The sequence below is a fragment of the Equus caballus genome, chromosome 30 (genome assembly GCF_041296265.1).
Source record: "Equus caballus isolate H_3958 breed thoroughbred chromosome 30, TB-T2T, whole genome shotgun sequence".
In the NCBI taxonomy this organism is placed as follows: domain Eukaryota; kingdom Metazoa; phylum Chordata; class Mammalia; order Perissodactyla; family Equidae; genus Equus; species Equus caballus.
Genome location: NC_091713.1, coordinates 36,244,226 through 36,257,167, shown reverse-complemented (window position 1 = coordinate 36,257,167; position 12,942 = coordinate 36,244,226). Strand labels below are relative to the sequence as shown.

Sequence of the window (12,942 nt, the reverse complement as noted above, 5' to 3'; positions counted from 1 at the left end):
CGGGTCTGAGAAGCTCGCCAGTGTCTCGCAGTGAAGGCTATTTTTTTCTGTCCGTTCAGCATCCCGGATGTGTTTGGTGAACTGTTTCTTCCCTATTCTCAATCATGGGATTCTGGCGCCAATTATAGTGCTCCATCCCTGGCCACGAGGCTGGTCATGTGACCTAGGCCTGATCAAGGAGAGAGAGAGAGAGGGAAAGCAGAGCCCTAATGATTTCAGTTGAATCCTGGATCCAGCTGCGTCTGAAGACAGGGTTTGCTCTTCTGGACTGTTGAGTTCCATGAGGCAAGTAAGTTCCCATTACTAATTACCTAAAGAGCTCTAACAAGTCTGGGGAAGGGTAGATCGCTGGAGGCGCTCAACATGGCTGATAGGTGTGGTCACCGGACGGGGCAAAGAGGTGCAGGGTTCCCCAACAGAACAGGGTCCACCCAGCCCTGTTCCTGGGTGGTGTGACTGCTGCCCACAGCCAGGATCCAGAAGTCCCCAATGTGGGGGCCTAGCAGGCTGGGGGGCTCTTCTCTGAACTCTGTCACCTATTACCTGAACCAATCACCCCGGGAAGGAGAGGGCAACGGACTGGAGCAAGTGTCCTCAGCTGCCCAGGAAACAAACATGGCGGCCAGCATGGGGACAGAAAGGGACACAACTCTGCTGTCATCTGTGGGAGAAAGGGGAGGTCCCTCCTGCGCTCTAGTGCTTCCGCAGTCCCTTGGGGAACCCAGGAGCACTGCTGGCCTTGCTTCCAGATTGGAGTGGAGGTGCGGGTGGTCAGAGCTGTCGGCAGAGAGTGCCTCCCCAGACCCCTGGGGCTGATTCGTAGCTGCCCCGGTTCTGCCAGCTCCCAGCAGGTGGCCAGCTGATGGGTGGTCAGCCAGTTGGAACAAGCACGGCCCAAGCTCTCAGGTTCTTGGGCGGACAGAGGGATGTTTCCACTGCTCCTTCTGTTGCAAAATACGCCTTCAACTCCTCCTCCTGGGTATCTGCTGCAGGCCCTTTGTCGTTGTCCCACAATGGGGCTGGCCTGTGGCAGCCCACTGTCGGGAGGAATACTCTTCACTTACTTGAAAGGATATTCTGATATTTATAGGAATTACTTCCACGCAGGTCTAAAACCTTGATCAGACGACTCCTGCAAATGCACAGGTACGTTGGCATTGGAGAGCTGTGGAAGATTTGTGTATGTGTTATACCCATGGCCCAGTACTCAGAAAACACTGCTGGGAAATACACACAAAGTGTCAAATTTGATTAAAGTGCTTGCTGATATTTCCAAGAAACAGTCAATGCTCGAAGCTACCATGTTTCTGGCAATGTCTAGAGAAATCTGGACCTTGTTGGTCACGTGATCCGTCAACTGGCCTAGTCATAAACACATGGGCACCTCCCGAGGGTTCATGCCCTATTTTGCATATGCTTAGAATTTTCTAGTTTCCCCTCTTTGCCTCTCAAGTATGCATGCAATTATCAGAAAGTTCGCTGGTTTTGAGACAGTCACAGTTCACGTTTCTGTGGTTCTTTTTTTTTTTTTCCTCTGCATGGCATCGCAGGAGCATTTGGAACAAGCCCAATAACATTCATGCAGTTGACTCAGCAGATTGGTGCTGACTTCTCAGTGACTGGTCTCCTTTTCCTTTTTCTGTAGAAGAAGTTGACGTATTGAGGGTGACACTTTGTAATCTACCAGCCCCAAGCCTAATCCCGGTAATAATTGTTGGAAAATACACACACCGTGACGCAATATGTATTTTACTCACTAGGTATTTTCTAAATCCTCAGGGCAGGAATGGTCTCCTTTAAAGTTCCTCAGGATTTATGCAAAGAGACTCGGCTCCTGGATGTCGCTCGAGCAATCAGCACAAAGTCTTAAAAAAGCATTTGGGGGAAGAATTCTGGGGAAGTGATCTTTGCGCGGATTTTTGGCAATGAGGAGAAGCCCTCTGCTTAGCAGAGTGCATGATGGGAACTGGAGAATTCCAGAGGTTTCCCCTTTTTTTTTTTTCGTTTCTAAAGCTAACTTCAGAATAGATTTGTGCAGAGAAAAGGCAGGGCCCTCGTCAACTGACAGGTCACCAGTGCTGTTCCTGGTGGAGGCCTGGAGGGCTCCGCCAGCCTTGCTCTGTCGAAGGTCCTCCAGAAGTCTCTCCTGGACTCGCTTCCCCGCTCCTGAACTTGCTCTTCAAGAACTCTCACCCCCAGCTCCCCGAGGGGAAAGATGCCAGCTTCTTGGCTGGCACATCCTGCGGTGGCCAGGTGCTGGCTTCTCGAGAGAGGCTGTGTTCCCCCTGTGGTGTGATCACCTGGGGACGGGACAGGTCTCCCTGCTCCCCAGACTTCTAAGTGGCCTCCTCTAGTGCGAGGTTCCCCCGTGGTTTCCACTAACGGTTTCCAGCATTAGTCAGCCCTTACGGTCAAAATTTAGGTCTGAAGTAGAGGTTGCTGCCGGGTGCACGAAAGGCTCATGCATCCAGGGTGGGGCTTTACTGGATCTTATTTTATAGAATCCAAGAGCTTTCTAAACTGTCCAGTTCTCTGCAGAATTAGAGGGTCAATAAGCAGGTGCCAAAGTCTAGAGCAACGTCCCAGCTTTTTTCGGTTTTGTGCCGTCCCACCCCTATCCTCCTCTTCCCACACTTGCTGATTCTTAACAGCAACCCCTTCCCACCCTCCCCCCCCCAGCACCGAGGACAGGGCCTCCCTCACAGCCGGCGAGCTTTTGGCAGTTTGTCCGAGCCCCCCATGTCCGTGTCCTTCCTTCAGTGATCTGGAACCCGCATGCTGTTAAAAGGATGCTAAGAAGCAGGAGAACTTCGAGGCTCTGGAAAGTTCTGCTGAGACGTCTGTGAATCAGCAGATGTTGACTCTGCCATGAGGCTCTGTCTGGAGAAGCAGAGCCCCTGGGGCCCTCCGTGCGGTATTTGCCTATGACTGGGGCAGAGGGAGACGCGGGGCAGGACAATACGAATCGAAAAAACGGCGTAAGGATCAGACGTGTAAGGAAGGGAGTCGAAAATGAGCTTTGGCTCCAGCCCTGTGTCGTTCTGTGCGATCCCGGGCAAATCATTCGTCCTCTAGGTTACACAAAACTCCACCTTCATTGGGAGCATCATCTGAGACTAGGTTGCAAAGGTGCCCTGGAGCCTGTTTCAGGAGATCTGCAAGTTGGTGCTTCTCAAGCTGCAGTGCGCCTGCGCTTGTTAAAATCAGATTCTGGATCATCTGGGCTGGGGCAGGGCCTGACTCTACTTTTCCAGCAAACTCTCAGGTGATGACAATGCTGCTGGCCTAGCGGCCACATGGTAAGAAGCCAGGGTTGTCCCAAAGGTTGATCACAGCCCAGGCCCCTGGCAAGTGCTCCAGAGGTGGTCACGATTACTAGTAGTGATGTTCGAGAGAGCTTTACTTGTATTTTGGTTCAGGGAATTGCTTCCAGATTAACCCCTCACCTCCACCACTGATGTAGATGATGGTATATGTTTCAGCCCCGAGGATAATTTATAGCCTGAGCTCTTTTTCCTGAGGAGTTCCCTCTAGGCAGCCCTCGATAGTGAGTGCTTTCACGATGATATTTCCAGAAGGATTTTTCTTTATCCCTTTCCATTATCTCCGCTCTTTGGATGGTTATCATGTATCATATCTAATTTTCCGTAAGGCCTGAGAGTGCGGGATAATCCTACATCACAGCCAGAAGAGGCACGAGAGTCCTACTAGTTATGTAATGCGAGAGCACGGAGACAGGAGAAAATGTGACCATTTTCTTTAAGTTCCTCCCTAAATGTCCGTAGACCCTTCCACACTGCTCTGGAAGTTGCATCTTCCTCCAGTTCTGACATAGAATAATAGATTCATGAAGAAGCTAGGAGCACCAAGGGGCTTCAAGAAATCTCCAGGTATTTTCCTCGTTCACCTTTGCAGATTTTTTTAAAAAAGAAAATTCCAAATTTACAACCGAACCTGAGAGGCTTGCGAGAATTTTGAGCAGGTGAAGAAGAAGGAACTCATGTCCCTTCTTGTCCCTTGGCCGCCTCCCTCGACACGCAGGGTGTGAAGGGCGGCCCCTATTTTATCTTATTTAATCCTTTCTGCATGCCGGCCGCCTAAGTTATTATTACCAGCCTCATTTTCCAGATGAGGAAACTGAGGCTGGAGCAGGGAGTGACATTCCCAACAACCGTGAATGCCTGCGGACTGACCAGGAAGATACATTCCTTGACCGCAGGCTCTGGGTAGATGGAAGAGCTGGTGGAATGGGATTCTGGTTCTTTTTGGAAGAATGTGGGTTTGTTCCTTCTTTTCCTTCCATTTGCTGAGGGTTTGACGCCCCTGCCTTTTCCCTCAACCGTCCAGCGATTAGCTGTTTTCCATCTGCATTCCTCTGTTAAAATCAACTTAAAAAGGGAGCTCTGGGCTTCCTGCGTTTGGACTGCGCATCATTTAGCAATTGTCACTTTTCACCCAGGAGGGGCTGCATTTCAGCGGTGGATGATGTGTTCCCAATGCGTAATTTATCTAGTTGTTTATAAAGCACTTTAAGGTCTTCTGGGACCGCAGGGGCTGTGTAAATATGCTATTTATTATTCATCAACATATCCTCTTAATGGTCCCCCCTGACGGGTCTGCATCAATTGAGAGGGGTCAGGTTGCCAGCAATGCCACACGACCTCCTTTCTGGGTGACAGGCTTGGCCCCTGCTCATGCTCTTCCACGTGGCAGGTGGCGTTCAGGTGAGCAGCTGACTGGAGGAGCTTCTGAAATCCCCACAGCGGCCTGTGTCCATCACAAAAATGATGTTGAGAGCACAGGGACCCTCCTCACTCCACAGGGGAGTCGCGAGAGCAGTGGTCCAGTAAGTGGATATTTCCCTTTCAACCCTTTGGAGTTGCTGAAAATCTTGCTGATGTGTGTTGCCCCTACTTCATTCCTTAAGAGAGTAAACTGAATGCAAGTAAATTTTTCTCAAAATCAGATTTTTTGTATGATTATGAAAATATTAAAAAGCTTACTTGTAAAAATGTGAGAAAAATAGGGAAATCAAAGAAGAAAATAAATATCACCAATAGTCCTTATATACAAAAATAATATCTGCTTTAAAATTTTAGTTTTTTTCCAGTCTTTTTCATGTACACCCCCGGCCCCCCCAATATTTGGCATCAAGCTGCCTCTGTCTTTGCTCATTTAGTATTTTATACTTCCTGTACACTTTCCTGTTCATTAAGTATTTTTCACAACCTGATTTAAAAGTCTTCATATGCGTACGCAGCAGGTGTTTCTGTGAGGGGCTGGGCCTTGCAGTGTCTTACACAGTCATCCAGAATATTAATTTTCATTGGTGATATAAAAGGGGTACGTGACCTGTGTGGAACTGAAGTGTCAGCAAAACTCAGGTTAAACGTTGAGTATTTTAATGTACCATTTAATAAACCATATCTCACACTAATGAGCTTCTTTTCCCCGTTACTAGAATAGAATCAAAATCCTAGTTAGATTTTTCCCGAGGTTTGCGGATGGCAGAATCATTTGAGAGCACAGTGGGCAGGGAGCGAGCAAAGATATTAACTCAAGCCATGACAGTGTTCCTTAGCAGCCCTCAGAGATGCAGGAAATCTCTCAGCTTTGGGGCCTTCCCTTCTTCCCTCTGTTCTAGAGATGGCAGACGTGACATCTCAGACCGGACGTCTGCTCTGCCCTGTTTCCTTCCCCACCTCTATTCTTACTCTCGTTGAGATGCGTCAGGTTCGTGCTTCCAAACTCATATGCTACATTCCTTTTAGAAGCACAAATTAGAACAGATCAAGTTGTAATCACAATAATTCATGACGCATGGACACCCAGGAGCCCAGAGGCAGAAGCTCGCAGGCTGCGCTCAACAATCGATAGCGATAGCGAAGGCCGACCATTTCGAGGGCGTCGCCTCACGCTCCTGTGTGGCTGTCTGTCATCACTCCTCCAGATGGGGTCCTTGTTGGGGGCCTCTCCTCTTGCTACGATTTGGTTCTGCCCAAGCTCCTAGCAGGCAGGGCCAGATCTGTGTAAATCACTTCGTACGGTAGCCAAAACCCACTCACGATGTCACTTAGCGAGAGGTTTTAATTTGTCTATTTCCCGAACAGGTAATGCATTCACCTGGTTCAAAATCCCAAGGGCACAAGGGTGTCCAATATACAGGCATCCTCTGAGCCAGCCCTCACCCCAGCCACCCCGATTTTCAGTTTTTATGCTATTTCCCATAGATATTTTAGGTATTCATAAGCAAATGCATATTTTAAAAATTACACTCCTTTTTAAAAAACAGCGCATTCTGTATACACTCTTCTCTACCTCACTTTGTTCCTGTAACAACATCTTGGAAATCATTTCAAAATCAGTTCGCAAGGAGCGTCCTCATTCTACCTTACAGCTGCCCAGTTTTCCATTGTTTGGACCATAACTGAGTGAATCAAGGCCTTATTAATCAACATTTAGGGTTTTTCACTCTTTTACTATTACAAACAACGCCTCAAGGAATAACGGTGGGCTATGTCATTTTACACATCTGACAGAATAACATACGCTTTTGACGCTCACTGAATGGATTTGAACCGGATGAGTCGAGGCAAATCTCGTTTCATGTGGCAGCGAGTAGGAAGCTAGTCTGTTCAGTGTTTTCCCAAGGAAAACAGAATCCACCTGCCCGGGGAAACTCTCCTAAGGTGACTCGCCTGTTGTCGGGATGACTGAGTTTAAGCGCTCAGAGCCAGCCGCGCTCTGATCACCTGGAACAGGTACAGGCAGTTGACCACAGGTCCTCACTTTCTCCAATACCTGCCCGTTCCTCCTCTCCCTCACCCAATCCCATTTTCTTGTATTTTGAAAGAACAAGACTAGGTATCAAACATCCTCAACGCTGGAATTTCGAGCGCTGTCTGTCCCCTGTCTTATCCTCACAAGAACGCGGAGCCTCCTGCCAGGTCAGCTCCCGCTCCTCCACCTTCCCTCCCTTCTTCCCCTGCTTCCTTCTCTCTCTGCCTGCTTTTCTTCCCTCAACAGCCAACTGAGCAGACTTTAGTCGGCGCCTGTCTTATGCAAGGCCTGTGCCCAGACCTCTGCCCTGGACGGTCCTACGACCCAAGAGGAGAGGACGGGAGGGCGGTCACTGTGGCTGGGCAGTTCGGAGAGCACTGCCTGGAGGAGTGAAGAAGGCTTCACGGCAGGACGGAGGTCAGGGAATCCTGGGCCCTGTTCGCTCCAGGTGGAAGGAACGGAGCAAGTGAGGCCCAGAGGGGAAGGCGTGCTCCGCAGCCCCACGAGCATGGAAGTAGAGGAGGGGAGACGCAGCAGGCAAGGTCGGGAGGGCAAGCGGGGGACAGACTCTAGGTCTCCCGGGTGGTGGGAGTCAGAAGGCAGCGACGAGGTCCGAGCTGGACTTAGGTGGCTGATGTGCTGTGTAGACGGACCTCTACTGTGGATGGAGGGGAGGGGAGGCTGGCATCTCGGGGCCAGTTAGAGGTCATCGTGGAGGTCCAGCTGAGAAGAAGGGCCCGAACAGGGCAATGCACAGACAGAGGGCGGAGGCATTTGGGGGCCGTAGATGGAGGGATCTGGCGATTACGCTCACATCCCTGCGGAGGGACCCACCGGACACTCAAGTCAGATGACGTCACTGCTCTGCTGAAATCCCCGCAACAGCTCCCGTCTTGCTCGGAGTCACAGCCAAATTCTGGGTGGCTCAGCGGCCTTTCCCGCCCTCCCACCCAGCGCCCTCCTCTGCCTCCCGCCAGCTCTCGGGTCGGTGCTCCCTCTGCCCGCCGCCCGGCCTCCTCCCTCCGCCGGGGCCGGTTCCCCGCGAGGCCTCCCTGAGCATCCCGTTTAAGATGACACCTGCCCTTCCCGCTCCGCCAGCACGCCAGCCCCTCACCTGCTCGACGTTTGCTTTTCCGCGGCACCCGCTCCAATACCGTGTAATTTCCCTGTTTCTCGTGTGGGGGGCGGTCGGCCCCGCTGCAGCGGGCGCTGCGCAGAGGGGCGCCTGTTCCCGGCTTCCCGGGGCGCAGGGGCCGCGCGGTGACCCCACAAAGGGCTGCAGCCACGGGGTTGGATGTGTGCAGAGAACGATGCACTGCCACCTGCGGAATCGGAAGGGGTCGGTCTCCACGTAGCCTTACTGACGAATTTCATCATTTAAAAAAATAATAAGTAATTTAAAAATAATAAATAAATAAAATTTATTATTTCAAAAATTTTCTAGGTGAACAATGACATCTTGCTTTGGATTGAATTATGTTCCGACTGTTAGTGAAGTTGAACATTTTTTCCATGTGTTCATTAACCACTCCTATTTTTTCTTTTGTGAAGGAATTATAGTTTTTGCTCATTTATATATATATTTATATATATTTATATATATTTTATAGTTTAGTGCTCATTCTACTAAGGCACTAGCAGGCTTGGTTTTGTTTGTTTGGTTTCGTTCTTAGTTTGTTTCCCGGATTTATAAGGATATAAAACTTGGTCATGTGTATGGCGAACGTTTTTCATTATCTAGTTTGTCTTTTAATTTTGTTCATCATATTTTTGAAATTCAGTGGGATCAAAATTGATCAATATTTTGTTCCATTGTTTCTTCCCATAAGCTTCATGCCTAGAAAATCTTTTCCCATCCTCCGAGTGTAATAGTCTGACAAACAGTCACCGTTGTGTTCTTCGAGCTCCGGTTAATGCTTTCACTTTAAATTCTTCGATGGATTTGGGATTTATTTTGCTGTATGATAAGAGATAAGAAAGATTTTTCCCCAAAGAATTAACCACTTTTTAAAACACTATTTGTCATACACTCCATCCCTTCCCCATTAATTTGTGACTTAAAAAATAAGCATAATATCCTATCTTAAGTATTCTAGGGCCATTTTATAACCACTTTTTCTACTCCATTGATCTATTTATTCTCATGTCATTACCACATTGTTTTAATTAATGTCTTTTTTTTTTTTTTTTTGCTGAGGAAGATTTGCCCAGAGCTAACATCTGTGCCAGTCTTCCTCTAATTTGTATGTGGGTTGCCGCTTCAGCATGGCCGCTGACGAGTGGTGTAGGCCCATGCTCAGGATCAAAACCCAGCTGCCAAAGCAGAGCATGCTGAACTTAACCACTAGGCCACAGGGCCAGCCCAATGTGTCTTTAAATTGGTTTTAAAATCTGGTAAGGCAAATCCTCCTTCATTATTCTCTAACTGTTCTTCCTAACTATTCTCAACTGTCTGTTCTTTCAAATAAATGTTAAAAATACTTTTGTCAAATTTTAAGGCGTAGTATTGAATTTAAATTTCCTAAGCCTAGACATTAATTGAAATAAAATCTTCCTCCCCGAATTTCCCTGCCTCCCTTCTCAGGTGCCCTGCTCGTTCTTATCTGCCACAAGAAGCCCCTGAGAGTCCCCAGCAGATGACACAGAGGAAAATCGGGAACAGATGATGGCTTTTCAGGATGACTAGCACTGAACATTACGTATTTCCTTGTCAGAACAATTAGAAAGGGGAAAAAAGTGGGTAGATGCTTTAAAACCTACCAGGGAGTTAAGCGGGCAGTTTCAGATGTGGAAGATGCATGGGCATGTGTGTTAAAAAAGTCAGCGTGGCTTGAATTGTGAATATATCGCACTCACGCTGGCGTGCCCGCGTTTCCTGTGAGCTGGAGCGGTGTGTGTGTCGGGTGGTGGGGAGCTCCATCAGTGTAAACACAGCCGACCGTCACCATTGTGTCTCGTGCCTCCCCCCACTTCTGTGGGTTGGTGTGTCATCAAAGGCATCCAGCGTGATTCACTCAGCTGAGTCAGGGTCAGACGGGATCTTAAAAATAGACGCGTGGGAGAGCAGACGTGGTTGATTTCATGAAACATGCCATCTTACAGGCAATCCTGAACGCTGACGGAAACGAGCATTTTAAGCCACCTTGGAGAAAATTCCTTCTCCTTTGGGCTAACTCAGCTTCAAGGCAAACCTAAGAAAGGGAGAGAGCACAAATTCCCTTTAAGTTCTCTCTGATTTTATAAAGACTGTCCCGCGAGGGTACGAATGATTGCAAAAGTAAAGCTGAAGTTCTGTACTCAGTTGTGCAGAGCTTTAAGGGAACGGGGCGGCCACGTAGGACGTCTTTGTTGTGCAGAAAAAGCGGTGTTTCTTGTTTCTAACTTCTAAAGGACTGTCTGGGAGTTTCATCTGCGTGGGTGGACCGGCTCCTGTAACAACGCCCCCATATCGAGTAGCTAGACACAATGACACTTTATTTCTTACTCATGTCACTGTCTAATGAGGGTCATGGAGCAGGAGGTCTTGGCTCCATGCGCTCATTCAGAGATCCCACCCTGTGGGAGCTCCACCCGCCTTTAGGTTCTCGGAGTCCTTTCTTTTTAGCTGCCACAGGGGAACAGGCAAGGAGGATCCCATAGAGAGCGTTTTAATGGGCCAGGCCCAGACCTAATGCTTCTGATGGCCAGAAACCGATGCCATGGCCACACCTCACTGCAGAAGAGACTGGAAAATGCAGACTCGTAGTGATTCTGGGGAAGAAGACAGGAGCCCAGATATTGCAGAGTTGTAGCAGCTTCTGCCACAGGACTCCTTCATGTACTCATGCATCCATTCATTCATGGCTATTTATTGAGTAGCTATTATGTGCCAGACACCATCTGCAGCCAAGATGGCCGTCCGCAGGGTGGCAGGGGGCGCTGCCTTCGGGAGAATGTGGTTGGTTCCGGATCCTCACTTACTAGCTGTGTGCATTCCAGTCGTTGAGCTGCTGGGCGGGGATGAACAGAGTCCACAGCGCTGTTGTGAGGCCTGCACGAGATGGTGTATGTAAGCTCCTGTCCTGCTTTACACACATGTGGTAAATGACCTACTATGTGCTGGTCACATACTGTGTCTTCAGTATTGATTGCCAGCTCTTACCAATGAGGCACAGAATTCACATGATACGCGCTTCCCTCTCAGATCTCAAAACAGTGGGTTTGTACTTCTACTTTCCACGTCTACAAATTAAATGGCTGGATTTTCTTTCTAACCCCAACTTCATTTATCCAAATATATATTAAAAAAAAAAACCTTAATGCTTTAACCTGATTAGTTTATGGCCCATTTGTACTCTTCACACTGAGGAAAGGAGAGCATTCATTTGAGGACCTAGAAGCTATAGTCAATATTATTAGTGGGAGTGTTGGTGACAGGAAGCTCCTGGGTTTGCCAAATAAAGCCCAGAATTCGAGGGACAAAGGGGTCTGGTCATCCACTGTCATGGTCACATTGGACGCTAGATGGCAGCATCTCACAGGACTATGTTGAAGATCTGGGGCGACTGGTCGCTCTCCCTGCCCTTGGACTTCAAGCCCTAACTTCAAAATGAACTGAAGAGAGACAAAAGGAGCAGTAAAAAATGTCAAATATTTTTGTTCTTAATCTCATGAGGAGAAATCTCTCTAAACACTCTCAAAAAGTTGTGACATTTTATATCCATTTTTTATACCTAGAGGCTGGCAGAAATAACACAGTTATTATATTTTATGAGCAGCGAATGTGTACACACATGACTTGGGGGGTTTTCTGAGTCGTTTTCTAAATGCCCTGCGAGCTTGGTTTCTATTCTTGGCTGTCCTCGCACAGCTGGGAGCTGGTTTTGATGGAGGCTGCTGATAGAAATTCTCATTTTTTCCCCCGTGAACAAAATAGAAGGGGCCACTCATTTGGAGACATCCAGAGACATCCAAAGCTAAAGGGGCATTTCTGGCGGTTTTTATCCTTGAGGGGAGCCTAAGACTGTCCAGCTAGGAATGGAAGCCAGGTCTTGTTTCGTTTTAGTTTGTATCCATGGGCTTGTTCCAGAGAAGTAAATATTGAGTGGCAATTCAGTAGACATGGGTGGTGATGATTCCATAAGAGGAAATGTCGCTAATAATAATAACAACCACAGACGCTGTCATTTATGGAGATGCCACTCTGTGCCAGGCGCTGGTCCGGGGGCTGTACTGATGTTATCGCATTTAATTCTCCCTTGAGCCAGGGACGGAAGACATTGCTATTGCTAATTTACAGGTGAGGAAATGAGGCTAAGAAAGGTTAAGTAACTTCTCCAAGGTCACAGAGCAGGTAAACGGTAGATTCAGGTTTGGACGTAGGTTTGTCTGACTCCAAAGCCAATTAAAAAAAAAACCAAAAAACCAGAGGCTTTGTTTTTCTAATATGCCACATTTTACTCCCCTCTTAAATGCTAGGCTTGTCCGTGTATTTCATTTCCCTCCTCAGGTGTTTATTTTTAGACAACAGTGCTCTTTAACTCCGTATGAACACGCTACCACTCCCCCCCACCCCCCGTGCAGATAAAACAATTTCTGTAATCACCAAAGAATCCAGCCAGATTTTAAAAATCTTGATCCACAGCCTGAAGGAAGAAAAACAATGAAACTGAAGATTGAAATTCCCGCTGTGGGTGGTGGAGCTCTGGCTTTTTCCAGGGACTGCCTGGGAGAGAGGCCGCACGGCCTGGGATTAAACTGTCTCCATCACTGTCATCTTTCCACCTTCCCCTGGCTTCCTATTGTTCCTGAGACACCTGAGACGGCACAAGGGCACCAAACAGGTTGCAGGTGATCTGGCGTCCCCTTCCCCAGCCTCAGCTCTGCCAGCCTCTTTCATCCTGTTTCCCCCGCTTCAGTGACGTGGAATGCACCGTGTCCCCTCCGACCCTCATAGGCCGTATCTGAGTTTGTCACGACACATTTACATTGTTATTTGATTGACTCCCTGTCTACACCGTGAGCTCCATCAGGGCAGCATGGATGGCATCTGTTTTGTGCATCACCTCCCAAGGAGGGGCCCGATACACGGCAGGGGCTCCAGTACGATCCGTTCAATGAAGAAATGCACCGTGATCATATTTTCAGAGTGAAAATGAAGCCATATGATCTAGAAAAGGATAT

General features: G+C 48.3%; 1 long non-coding RNA gene and 1 other non-coding gene across 2 annotated transcripts; one reads left to right on the top strand and one right to left on the bottom strand.

Moving 5' to 3' along the window:
* The first annotated feature begins 234 nt into the window (after positions 1-234).
* On the top strand, positions 235-355 carry MIR9124 (microRNA mir-9124). The gene has a single exon (NR_128156.1). It is a non-coding gene; the product is annotated as a microRNA mir-9124 (primary transcript).
* An 8,178-nt stretch (positions 356-8,533) lies between these two features.
* On the bottom strand, positions 8,534-9,679 carry LOC138921564 (uncharacterized). Its single transcript, XR_011434223.1, has 2 exons — positions 9,541-9,679; positions 8,534-8,737 (listed from the first exon to the last, which is right to left on the bottom strand). It is a non-coding gene; the product is annotated as an uncharacterized lncRNA (long non-coding RNA).
* Positions 9,680-12,942: the final 3,263 nt, after the last annotated feature.